The sequence below is a fragment of the Cydia pomonella genome, chromosome 3 (assembly GCF_033807575.1).
Source record: "Cydia pomonella isolate Wapato2018A chromosome 3, ilCydPomo1, whole genome shotgun sequence".
NCBI classification, from domain to species: Eukaryota; Metazoa; Arthropoda; class Insecta; order Lepidoptera; family Tortricidae; genus Cydia; species Cydia pomonella.
Window position 1 is genome coordinate 22437467 of NC_084705.1, and position 14122 is coordinate 22451588.

Genomic DNA, 14122 nt, shown 5'->3' on the forward strand with positions numbered 1-14122 from the left:
TAACGCCGATCGATAGTAATTGTATGGCGTATTTTTAATAAGAAGGGGTAGGTAATGAATAAAACATGCAACTTAGTTAAATAAATAAAAAACCGAATAAAACCGAAACCGGTTTTTTCAAATTCTAAAAACCCCGTTTTGGGTTTCCGTCAAAAAAACGGTTTTAACCGGTTTTTTCGGTTTCGGTTAAATCCGGTTTGCATTCCCTAGAGCCAGCACACTTGCGAGGAAAAAAGAAAACTTATAAATTAGATTTATTTTGTCAAAACAGTAAAAGTAGGTAGGTACAATTTTCAAAATGGTGGCTTACAGTTTTAACATCGAATAACTGCACCAAAGTGAGCTGGGCTTGTAGGCACTTATACACCAGTTCATTGATGTAAGCTACCAACACGTTTTCCACGAAAGACTGGGCGTTTCTGCTGATTTTCCATTGAACAAAAGTTTCATATGCCGCCAATTATTTTTCACCTGATTTTGATGGTAAAAGGCTATCGTTAAATTTACGAGATAATTTAATCCAAAAATTATGTTTGGTGTGATAAAACCTCTTTGAACTAACATTTGAAACACCTAATAGTTGGTTAAAAAAAATGTTAGCAATAAGTTAACCTTCTTTAACTCAGTCGGATAATATAATGAAAAGCACGAGTGTTATAATATACTGAAAAAGCACGCGTGTTTTTAATATCTAGGATTGTGAGCCAAAAATCGGTGGAATAAAAACGTTGTTGAGCAAGTGTGTTGAAAAAAACTATATAATATAAGTCACGTTTCAACTCACACTACTTTTTGCGGCGATAACTTTTTTCACACAAAGATTCGGGACTACCTGCCATAGTAAAAGTTTTACAACTTAGAATAACCTATCCGGTGACATACCGCTCGCCCTTATTGGTCAAATAAGCCAATTAGATTAGCCCACCCTCCTTACTGATTCAAATTATAGACATAGACAATTTTTATTTAACAACACATTGAAAAATGATTACAGGCAATGCTAAACATTACATATAATTAATAGTACCTGGACGACCGAGCGTTGCTCGGTTATAACTATTTATTGTTAATATGGTGGTGTATAGGTGATAATCTTAACTACATTTTTTTACTAAATTAAACTTGTCTAAAACAATAAAAATTAAAAATATATATATATAAACTTGAACATATATAAAAAGAAAAACAAAAGTTAGTAACCGGGCGAGATTCGAACCCGTAACACTCGTTTCTAGCAGTCCGCGTCTTAACCCGCTGGACCAGACGGACAGTGGCCGGCAACACGAAATTAGCGACCATATTCTGCGTCAAAAGAAAAACGCATGAAAACTCGAAAACACGCGTTTTCCCAAAAACATAAGACTAATCTAGATCGATTGTATACCCCCAAAAACCCCCATATACCAAATTTCAGCGAAATCGTTAGAGCCGTTTTCGAGATCACAAATTATATATATACAAGAATTGCTCGTGTAAAGGTATAAGATTACTTCTTATTGCAATGCAAAGCTGTTTATTTAGTCCAATAAATAAGATCAAAATTTATCATCCAAATTAGACTACTCCTAGGTGCAATTAATTACAGTGATGTGTGGTCATAAAAAAAATGTAATTACACATCGACTTCAGACTACTCGTTTTGTCGTCAGTTGAATTGAAAAAGCGGTTCGTTGACGTATCTCTTGTCTATTTTAATCTTTATAAATTTAAATCGTCACGTCATTTGTAAGGAACACGATGTCCATGTGCGAATGAGCAACGATTAAGGCAAACACAATTTACAATTCAAAATCAGTATCGGGTCGGAGCGCGCGGTGACCCTACTTAACCCCGCCAATTGGGGTGTCTCGAGATACAAGATCGGCCAGCCGCTGAGAAAGATTACCGTCACCTATCACCATTTCTCTCCATTGTGTCCATAGACATTCACTAAACTATTTATTCACCAACAGGTTTGTGGACAAAGGAGTAGATTCAAAAATTACTTATAGAATGCGAGTACGGGTCGTAGTTCATAGACGGGTCGCGGATTGCTTACCCTAGGTTTAATGCATGACCTAGTGTTCTTTTATTTTGTCATAATACCACTGCTATTGAAAACTCGTTCTATGAAATACTATTAATTCGTATACAAAAGGCTAGTATTTGTACTAGCTTCCAGCTTTCTGCCCTATTATCATGTTTCTTACACAGGATGATTCTAGTAACAAGAACGATTAAATAAACCGAATTACATTCAGTTATTTCTCAGCAGTTATTTTGTATAGTTTATTTAATAGACAGGCCAAAATAATTTAAAACTAGTAACTCAGTGAGCTGTAGACCTCGCTTAAAAATACTCGCTTCGTCGAGTTATAAACACAGCGAACTTACAATGGTCTTAATGCCATAGACGCTGCTGGCTCCCAAGTCCTTTATGCCAATATTACCAATTTCCGATATTTTAAACTTTTTCCAAAAAATAGAACGACAGAAAAATCTATTTAACTATTGAACTTGTTCACAAAATTACACGAGAATCGGTTGAGAATTGTGACCTGTAGAGAAGAAAACACGAAACTAGTTTGGCCGAGTCAAAAACTCAAAACGGAGACCTAATTCAAATATAAATAGAGTCCGTCTAAATTTACTTTGCACCGACTTCAAGAAAGAGGGACAAATTTAAAAAATTGTAGGCGCGAAGCCTCATATAAATGTTGAATTTCGCACCTTTTTCTACTGCAGGAATCATTTTCCAAACTTAACTAAAGCTAAGCCAAAAAGCATTTGCGGTGCGCCATCGCCAGCTAGATGCATTTATTTTGCATATAGTGAAGCCAAGCGAATTGCTCTATAACAAAAGTGCAAGGGTCGTTATAGGACGCCAACGGTTGCAATCCAGGAACCCTAGGGCTAGATCTATGCACAAGGGATTGAGCACAATAGCTGCCTGCACCCGTTACTAGTTCACACGTAGCTTAGGGCTCGTTGCATCTGTTACTGCAATGCTATAGATACATTCAGTTCCAGTGTTGTATTAATAGTCACAGTCACAGGTTCAATATGCTAGTTGAATGTAAGGTGGAAACACTATTTTGTTAAAGACGACCATAAATGACGAGAGAAAGGGATGAATTATAGATACCAAGTCATTGACAACTATAGATAAACGCAGGCCGAATTCAGTACGGCTACTTGACACTGACATATTTGCCAGCGTTAACGTAACTTACTTTATATACAAGGTGTAACAAAAATGGTGGGGATCCGTTTAAGGGTCTATTCGGTATCGTGTTCCGATTAGGAAAAAGTAGTTTTTTTTTGACGCGTACTGAAACGAAAATTAAAACTAGGAATGTACCGACTAGCCATGAAAGCCGACTATCCGGCCTCATTTTTAGTCGGCCAAAAAAGGCCGATTGGTTTACCTTTTATAAGTTACAGTAAAACAGAACATAACATTTATATGATTATATTAAATTAATGTGTATGCAGTTATGTATGTCGCAGTCGTATCTATAAGTTTTGTAGTTAGTTAAATTTACAATCGTATCCTATGCTTCCCTCTGGGGATGGATGGATGGATGCTCTTGACTGGCCACTACTGGGAAGACCCCGGTTATATTTAGGATTTAGTTACTACTGATCTGATCAAGATCACAGATAATTGTTGAATGGGACCAGTCGTATTTGAACCCGCAGAGAACATCTTTCTGTTAAGAGGATGGCCGATTCTCCATACAACCGTAGTACCCATTTTCTTCTCTGGATATTGACATTTTGGAAAATATTTTTACATAATTTGATGTATATTATTAACCATAGCTATGACCCTACGTTAGACTTTTTCAGAATTTTGTATTATTATACAAATTTAATACTCACAAACACCAGAGAGGAGGAGATCAATATACGCATCCAAAACGCCCTGCGATGCAGCGCAGCCCTCCATAAGGTGTTGGCGTCCAAGCTTCTCAGCAGAAATACTAAGTTACGGGTATATAAAACTATAATAAGACCAATCCTTATGTATGGCTGCGAAGCTTGGACACTAACACTGAAAGAAGAGAGTCAGCTCCTGGTAGCGGAAAGAAAGGTGTTACGGAAGATCCTGGGACCTATCAAAAGAGATGCCACAGGTACCATCTGCATTCCTATTTAAACCGTTTACTCTTAACGAAATGCTGAAAACATGTAAGGACGTGAAACGAAAACATTCTAAGGACATCAACGATATGACAACCTATGTCATTGATCTTCTCCCTCCTACTGTCATATCCTTACTGCTATCTATATTCAATAAATGCGTCAATGCGGGTGTATACCCCGACACGTTAAAGTTAGTAAAAATTCAGCCCATCTATAAAGGAAAGGGTGAAATGCATATACCTAAATTCTATAGGCCGATTTCCCTCATACCTGTAATTTCTAAGGTTTTTGAGCGTCTACTAAGTAAGCGAATGATGGAACACTTTATATCAAAAAATCTTTTAAATAACCAGCAGTATGCCTACCAGACTGGCCGTTCGACGACGGACGCGGCGCGCGACGCGGTCGCACGAGTGATGGCGCATCTCGAGGGCGGGCGGCAGGTCGCAGCGATATTCTGTGACCTTTCGCGCGCCTTTGAGATGATCGACCACTCATTGCTCCTCTCGAAATTAGCACGCTACGGCTTCGAGGGCAACTTTCTTAACACGATCGCCTCATTCCTCAGCAACCGACAACAAAGCACAGTCGTTCGTGGCGCGAAATCGAACCTTGAACCCATAGGAGATTGTGCCGTACCCCAAGGATCGATGATGGGTAATAACCTATTTTTAATACTAGTTAACGACATTATGACGGCGTGCTCTGAGCCTGAGTATATTATGTTTGCAGATGACACGTGCATAATATTAAATGAAGATAATTTCAACAACTTAAAAATTAAAGCCCATAAAGTAATACACAACATTGCCAAGTGGTTTTCATCTAACGGTATGCTTCTTAATATAGATAAAACAAATATTATGCACTTTCAACTTCGAAAAATTGGTATATGTCCGCTAGAAATATATGTGAACAATATAAAACTCCCACAGGTTGAGCAAGCAAAATATCTCGGTTTTACTATTGACTCGGGACTAACTTGGACCCCCCATATAGATGCGGTAGCCGGCAGACTAGCATCGGCGTGCTTCGCCCTTTCTAGACTCGCGCCAACTCTAACGCCTCAAAATCTTAAAACGGCATACTATGGGTATTTCCACTCAATTTTGATTCAAGGTGTAGAGCTGTGGGCCACTGCAGCCGAATGCAATAGACTGTTTAGACTACAAAAGCGTGCCCTTAGGATAATTTCGGGCAAGCCCAATGATTATCCAGCGCAGTCGTTATTTAAGGAACACAGGATCCTCACGCTGCCATGTGTTTATATATTAAAAGTCTGTAAATATGTGAAGGCAAATCTCGGGCTATATACAACCCGCGGGCAGAACCACGGCCGCAACACGCGTGGCGAGCACCTCCTGCTGGTCCCGCGCTGCCGACTGGCAAAGACTCGGAAGTCACTCGTTGTCATGGGTGCAAAGATTTATAACACTCTACCGAAAGAGGTCATTAACTCAACTAGTGAGGCAATATTTGAAAGTAAACTTAAGAAAATTTTAATTGGGTTAGCGTGCTACACAATAAGTGAATTTATGTTAAGGACCACTGATACCTCCAACTGAATGATGTAATCATAAACTATGTACCTAATTATACTACTAAACTAAGATATGAAAAAGTACCATTATAACTGACCAAATCTGCTAAAACTGTACCTAACGATAACAGCTAGTAATAATAATATGTTGTGATACTTATGTATATACTACTGTGTGACATGTAAAATTATTTATAATTTTATTAATAAATATCTTAATCTCTTAATCTCTTAATGACGGCACCTGGAGGATCCGTAAGAATGCCGAAATCGAGAAGTTAGTGGCCGAACCCAATATCATCGGCGAAACGAAATGCCACAGACTTCGCTGGTTCGGCCATTTACTGAGGATGGGTGAGGATCGAGGTGTTAAGAGAGCTTATTTGGGACAACCGACTGGTCGCCGTCCAGTGGGTCGGCCCAGATACCGCTGGAGCGACAGTGTACAGGCGGATCTGTGCCAACTCAAAGCCGACAACTGGCAGGAAGTGGCACAGGATCGGGACAGGTGGCATTCTCTCGTTTTGGAGGCCAAGACCCTCTTTGGATCACTGCGCCACAATAGTAGTAGTAGTATACAAATTAGGAGCGAAAAACACATTCCATAAAAATTTGAAATGCTGCTAACTCTTACAATAATTAAAAAATGGAAAAAAATCAAACCCCCTACGTTTAGCTGTGGTTGATATACAACGAATCGTGTCAAAATATTTTCAATAATGATAATATCCAGAGAGGAAAATGAGGACTACGTTTGTATGAAAAGGTGATTCCGCGCGGGTCCTGCACTTTCATCTTAATGGGTCATACACATTTTATAGCAAACTCGTTCGTGTCTTTCATATAGACATCGCAAATTTAAGGGAATCTAAAGCTAATTCTTACGCGGCACCTTTACAGGCGGCATACATTTTTTCAGTAAGTACTTGAAACTCAAATAAGAAAAACGGGATATCTATGTACCAGAGTCGTTAACTTTTATTGTATTGTCCACAGAAGTGACGTTTTTCTAAAATGTGTTTGACCTTAATGTGATAAATAGCGGAAGGCGTGGAGCAACATTGTTTTTCAAATGCATCCGAACTTAGTCAAGGATGACAATGGCCATCCGAATTTAACCTTTAGGTATATATAGTTAAACGAATATAGATTTGTCAGACTAGCAGACTAATCGGCCATGCGAGCGCCGATTAGTAAAACACCGATGTTAAGTTTTTGAGCAATTGTATAATTTGTATACTACACCCTACTAATAAGGCTTTGTTTCCGTTGAAATTCTCTAAAGACCTTAATCAGCTGACAGGTAACTGTCAAGTAAGTACCTTTCCCTATTTCGTTGAAAAAACGACTCTCATTGATGCACTTATAGTTTATAGTCGCAGCGAATGATATATCCTCGCTATTGAAAACTAACGGACCACTTATATAAAAAAAATAAGACCTTTTATTATATAATTAACTGCAAATGTTATTTTATTGGTATGGAAGGCAAATCAAGTATCTCAAATTAAAGTTGGCATCCATCCTTTTCTCAGTTTTGCTTTAAAAAAGCGACGGTTGTTATTGTTATTATCTTAGTTGTTTCAACTTTTTGCGCGTTACCTTTAGGTAAGTATTATACGCAAGATATGAGCGCCAATAATCCGAAAGAGTACCTATGTTTTCTATCAGTAAGTATATCGAGGAAAATAATTAATATCTTTCTTTTCCTAGCCTTATTTAGTGTCCCACTAAACACCCCTTGAACTCCACGACCCCCGTATCTCAAGTGATTTTTTTTTTCTTCTTAACATAATAACTATATTTTCCGTTCAGTACCTATTTTTACTCAGCGGTTTTGGTCACGCTACGGTAAATATAACAATTGACTTGACAACGAGCAGAGCGTCTGGCCTTCGATTAATTGGGATGAGGTAATATAGTTTTTTTATGACCTGTTAATTTGGGAAAAGGAGGAATATCTCGTAAAGTATTTTCCGCCCATATGCTACATAACTATTTTACTATTATGCACCGGAATCTATAGTTAAAATTATTCGGGTTATTCAAACCCATCTTGTACATTTAATTATTTATATATATGTTTATAAATATACGGGAGTTGTAAGTGTATGTACAAATACCGCTGCTTAACTCGACTGCAGGCTCCTATGACCTAAGAAAGGCAAATTCATTTGGTTGCGTTGATAGTTTAAACACTATTAGCGCGCTAGATCCTCGACAGCCCTAGGCTGAGCTAGGTTCGCGACAGTCTGGTCTAGACTGGTGTGAAATTCGCACCGACCATCGCTTTCGCGATTTCAATGGTCGAGATTGATTGAGAACCGGTCGCCGCGCGGTAAGCTGCCGATTGACCCATACCGATTGGACGAGGATTTATTTTGGATGGATGGATTAAAAAAATATATGTATTTCAAATGTGAAGGACATATTGGTGTAACAAATAATTTAGGAGTATACTGTGTTAGGTGTTAGTGCTCATCGCGTTTTTCAACAAAACTAATTTTTCCTAGGTGCTTAGGCTGTTCTTGTCCTTAACGCTAATGCTTCTACAGTTCTACACAGGCCAACTTCTAGCCAGCTAGTTTGGGTTGTTTCGGCGGCTCCGAGGCAACATGCAATGCAACCCATCAAATCCAACTTACATCAGGGCCGAGGAAGCAACAGAATGAGTGTAGGTGGTCAAAGTAATGTTTTAGTTTTTCAAGTAATTCATACTGAATGTTTGTTAGTGTTAAGGTATCGTGTGTGTCGACATCTATTGCCGATAAAATATCTTAAACAGGCCGATAGCCAAACGGATTGGCAAAGCAGACGCGGCCGCAGCCGCCAGCCGGCGAGGGGGCGCCGGACCGGATCCCGCGGCCCTCCAGCCACCATCTATCGAAATAATAATACGGGACAAGTACGCGAAACGAATGACGTTGACCCCCCGAACATGGGAACCGCGGCCGGACTGCATGAATAGGGCTTTCAAACGTGTGTTTGGAGTTATTAGCTTTTATTTCTAAGCCTATCTCTCATGGGAGCTCGCGGTTGCTTTCTACTGTGAATACTGTGATAGCATTCGGACAGTGCAAGAGACAATACGAATTAAGAAACATTTCAATCGGACCTTGTTCCCTTATGGCATTGTAGGTACCGCTAAATTTCCAAAAACAGAAGGGGTTTTTAATTCAATGGTTTGTTTAATGCGTTTCCCTCAGGGCTCAGTACTTCATCATTTATTGACGAATTTCCAGATTTTTTTTAGCGACCCGCGCCGGCTTGGCACGGGTAGGTAAAAGGGTTTCGTACCGTAGGGTAAAACGGGACCCTATTACTAAGACTCCGCTGTCCATCCGTCTGTCTGTCCGTCTGTCACCAGATCGTCTGTATCTCATGAACCGTGAGAGTTTAGGCAGTTGAAATTTTCACAGATGATGTAACTACATCATTTGTGAAAATTTCAACTGAATGTTATGTTATGTGTATGTCATAGCGGCAACAGAAATCTGTTCAGGGGGCTCCCATATAATACAACAAACGTGATTTTTTGCCGTTTTTATAGATAATGGTACGGAACCCATCGTGCGCGAACCTGACTCGCAATTGCCGGTTTTTTTTTAATTATAATTTACTAGTAGTATACTCGATAAACTGAAAACTGTGAAAGATAGAGATAATACTACTCCTAAAATACGTGTCTCATTAAATTTGTAATGATGTCTAGAAATATATATTCGTAGCGTTTATGAGCACACAAAAAATATCAAAAGTTATTAAAAAAGTAGATATTCTTATTTCCCCAATACCTCAAAAAGTATTAATATTTAAGAAATCAAAATTAATATTATAATATAAAAGAGTAGGATATTTCCAACAGAAAAGTCCTTATTTGCAGAACTGTATCTCCGCTATTTGTACTTTTTATTCAACGCTGAAAATAGATATCCGCGAGTGATTTTGAGTACGGGCGCGCGGCTTCAAAAGCAAGTAAGTCGCATTGAATATATTTAAATGGTATTGTCTTTTAAAAAATTTGAATAAGTTATGGCGTATTCAGAATACTTTAGAGAATCGATTACCATGAGAAGAAATACTTAAAGGTTATTTTTCAACATTTAGGAAATTGTTGATTAACAAAATTTTCTGGAACTTCCTTCTTTATTGTAAAAAAAATGTATAAATAATTATATAAGAATATTTTTGCTTCGTGGAGCCCTTCTTATAAACATGATATGATAAAGAAGATCACGTTATAAAAGTTTTGAAATAATAATAGTTTGGTTATAATTTAGTTTTATATTTTATAGTTTTACCTTGATTTTTCATTTTTTGTTAGTTTTCACCATTGCCCTAATATATTTTGAAACAAAGTATTCATTTTATTAAATATGGGATGCATAGCTGAATGTGCAAGTCGCAAAATGTGCAGGTTAGGTAAAATGAGCAAATCGCAAAATGTGCAGATCTCACAATGAGCAGACAGCAAAATGTGCAGATCTCATAATGGGCAAATCGCAAAATGTGCAGATCTCATAATGGGCAGATCGCAAAATGTGCAGTTCTCATAATGGGCAGATCGCAAAATGTGCAGATCTCACAATGGGCAGATCGCAAAATGTGCAAGCAGATCTTATATTGGTCTATGATTGTCGATCGGTTTGTCATGCAGTTACAAAACCATAACGTCACTCTCGCACCCATACACTTATTAGAACGGGACGGCCGTCTTATCCCGGGATGGCAGGTGAGAAATTCGTGACCATAATAGCCCTGCAGGTCACAAAATGTGTAAAAAAGGACAGTGGTCTCTTTTGCTCTCTTTTTCGTCAAATGAAAATGGACCTTAGTGTGTTTTAATAGAGAATAGAGTGCTCTTATTAACATTTTTGACAGTTAATCTTCCTCCGTATGGAAAAACTTCTTATTTTAAAGTAGTACTAACAACTACACGGGCCCGCCAAGAATCGTTTCCTCTAGGACAAGGTTAAGGTCCAGGTTAAGTTCACGTCCGGATCTGCGGTATCGGCTCTGCTCGGGTATTGAACACCCGTAACCCGCCCGGATGAAGAGAATTCAAGAAGACTTCTCATTCTCATCTACGAGTACAGTGTGATCTGCACATATTGCGACCTGCACATTTTACGAATTGCACATTTTCCGACCTGCACATTTTACGATTTGCACATTTTGCGACGTGCACATTTTACGATTTGCACATTTTGCGACCTACTCGTTTTACTATTTGCACATTTTGCGACCTGCTCTTTTTACGATCTACACCTTCTGCCATTTGCATTAGTGCACATTTTGCGACTTGCACATTCAGCTTTGCATCCCTTTTATGACTATATATATACAAGGCGAAATATTTTGACTCCAAATATTTTAACCTTATTTTTAGATTTGCAATAAAAACAAAAGTTCGAGAATAATGTGTTACTTAAAATATTTATATATAAATTTCTAACAGTATTACATTTTCTGACATGCTTAAAATACACCATGTTAATACGTGTGTTTAATACGTCAGAAAATTTGAAAAAAAAAAAACTTTTTTTCATCAAACCCATACGTGTGAGGTATGGATAGGTCTTCAAAAATGATATTGAGGTTTCTAATATCCTTTTTTCCTAAACTGAATAGTTTGCGCGAGAGACACTTCCAAAGTGGTAAAATGTCCCCCCCCCCCCCTGTAACTTCTAAAATAACAGAATGTGTAAACTAAAAAATATATATGATATACATTACCATGCAAACTTCCACCGAAAATTGATTTCAACGAGATCTAGTAAGTAGTTTTTTTTAATACGTCATAAAATTTTAAAAAAATTGTTTTTTTCAGCAAACCCATACGTGTGGGGTATCTATGGATAGGTCTTCAAAAATGATATTTAGGTTTCTAATATCATTTTTTTCTAAACTGAATAGTTTGCGCGAGAGACACTTCCAAAGTGAAAAAATTTGTGTCCCCCCCCTGTAACTTCTAAAATAACAGAATAAAAAATCTAAAAAAAATATATGATATAAGTACATTAAATGCAAACTTCCACCGAAAATTGGTTTGAACGAGATCTAGTAAGTAGTTTTTTTTAATACGTCATAAATGGTACGGAACCCTTCATGGGCGAGTCCGCTCGCACTTGGCCGCTTTTTTTTTCATGAATTGGCTCTACTGATAAGAGAGTATGTCGATAAGCCCTTTGCCGGTTTGTATTAATACATAAGTCAAATAAATAAAACCGGCCAAGTGCGAGTTCGTTTTACCCGCGCACCGAGGGTTCCGTACAAACTTTGAATTATCTCGTATAACTATAAAGGCGAAAGACTTTTGATCAGAAGTACTTATACTAAGGATAATTGTGTACAGCGCCATCTATCGACAAATTGTCTAACTAATTTGCGCGATGTAATGCCCGTATGTTGGTTTTTCGAGGAAAATTGTCTATCATCTGAACCGATTTCAAAAATTGTTATTTGAAAAAAAAAGGGGCTTTAATGTAATCTCATAGAAATTTCAAGTGTATTAAACACTCGTAAAGTCGTAAAGTTGGTTAAATTGCAAACTGCAAATTAAAAAAAAGTTACCAAGATAGAGGTAGGATTATATTTTTCCTGTAAAATTTATAGTAATATTTATTGTGTAAAAATTTTAATTTTTCTTCGGTAAACTTCGGAGATAAGGGCGGGGGGGTGGTATTTTTTTCACATTTACCTCCATAAATCAAATTTTTCGTGAAAAAACGTCAGTTCTTTCTGCTAAAGTAATTAAGTCTTTACGAGCTGCAAGTACTAAGGTGTAGTGGATAAGACCGGACTATTTTTCGGCGAGTTGAAATAGTTGAAATTAGAAGGGCGTAAAAAAAAAAATATTTCTCACTAACTTGTTTGTTTCTGACCGTTTAATGCCCCTTAATACAATAGTTCAGGGGTAATCTACACCAAAGAGTAGTAGAGTAGTAATAGGACAATGTACACTCAATTTTTTTTTCAAGACACCGAACCGAAAAACCTTCTTAGACTAAGAATTGTTAATTTTAACTCTAAAGCAAGGAGAATATGTTACATATTTTCAGAAAATCCGGTCTTTTCCATTAATTTATTAATTCAACTTTTTCACACTTTTTTTAAACGTTGGTAACACGTTACGTCACTGACACGACTGAGCGGTTATTACAATATGGCAAGAGGAGCGAAATGAAATGGTGTCACACATTGCATTGCTAGCAATGTATTAAAATAACTGCTATTTTGGTAGCAATTGCGATACGATATTAGCCTCCATCCGATATTATCCGGGTATACCTTATATATGCATATTTGCGTCGTGTGTTCCACCCAAGAATCAAAACCATTAAGCCCATTTCAATGAATGAGATGTTAATTTACATTTTTGTTTTGGTCCCGAACCTGGTGAGGCTATTAAATCGAATCCAGTTTCCGTTATAAAGTCAATGAGAGTACCAAGAAATATGCAGTAACCTTCAAATAAAAATAAAATATTGGGCAGAAACTACTTATGTTACGAGATCCCAATGACGTGATTATAGTGTCTGCGTGTGCATACCGAACAAACTCACACGAAGTTTTTCCAGCGGATTACGTATTTTCTCACACATAGGTATTGCGATTAGGAAATTTTCTCTGCATGCACAGACGAGCAATAATATATTACCTAATCAGTATATTCAGAAAGTTACTCTAGCTGCTGGGGTTCATGACCTATGCATAAACCGCAGCCCTATAAGAAAAACCAAGTTTTTGATTTAAGTATAATAAAATAACGAGGAATTTATGCGGAATAAAATTTGGACAAAGTTTTGAATATGTAAACTGCTAAAAAAAAAGAGAGAAACCAATCTGACTGATAATTTAATGTCTAAGTACATATCTATCAATATCAATCTTATAAGTTTTATGGGCATTAGATTCTTTCTCTTGAAATTATAGTACTAAAATTCTTCGCAAAACAGTAATGTACACTATGCTGACCAGTAGGGCTAAGATGGTCGGCTCTTTATCATGTGTCACTATGCCTGTCACCTTCTAACAAGTAAGTAAGCGCGAAGGTGACGGGCATAGTGACAGGTGATAAAAATGGAACCATGCTGCCACCGCTGTATAGATCATGTCATTCACGAAGACGTGCCTTGACCGGTATTGTCATGTGTCATGTTATAATTATAAGGTTAGATTTGACAATTCTGTGCGTCATTGTGGATGACACGAACTATACATATTATCAATGGCCGAAACCGAAGATAGTGGAACATTTTGGGCAAATGAATGAGAACCGAAGCTCTGTTTATATTTTTACGTCATGTTCCTTGCGAAAAACTAGTTAGAAAGCCTGGTTCAGGAGCTTGATAGCTTTAGCCAGTATATTCTGAGAGAGCTATTACAGCAAAAAAAGACGATCAGCGGAAGGGCAAAATCTTACAGAGCTGAGGAGGAAATTCAAATTTAATG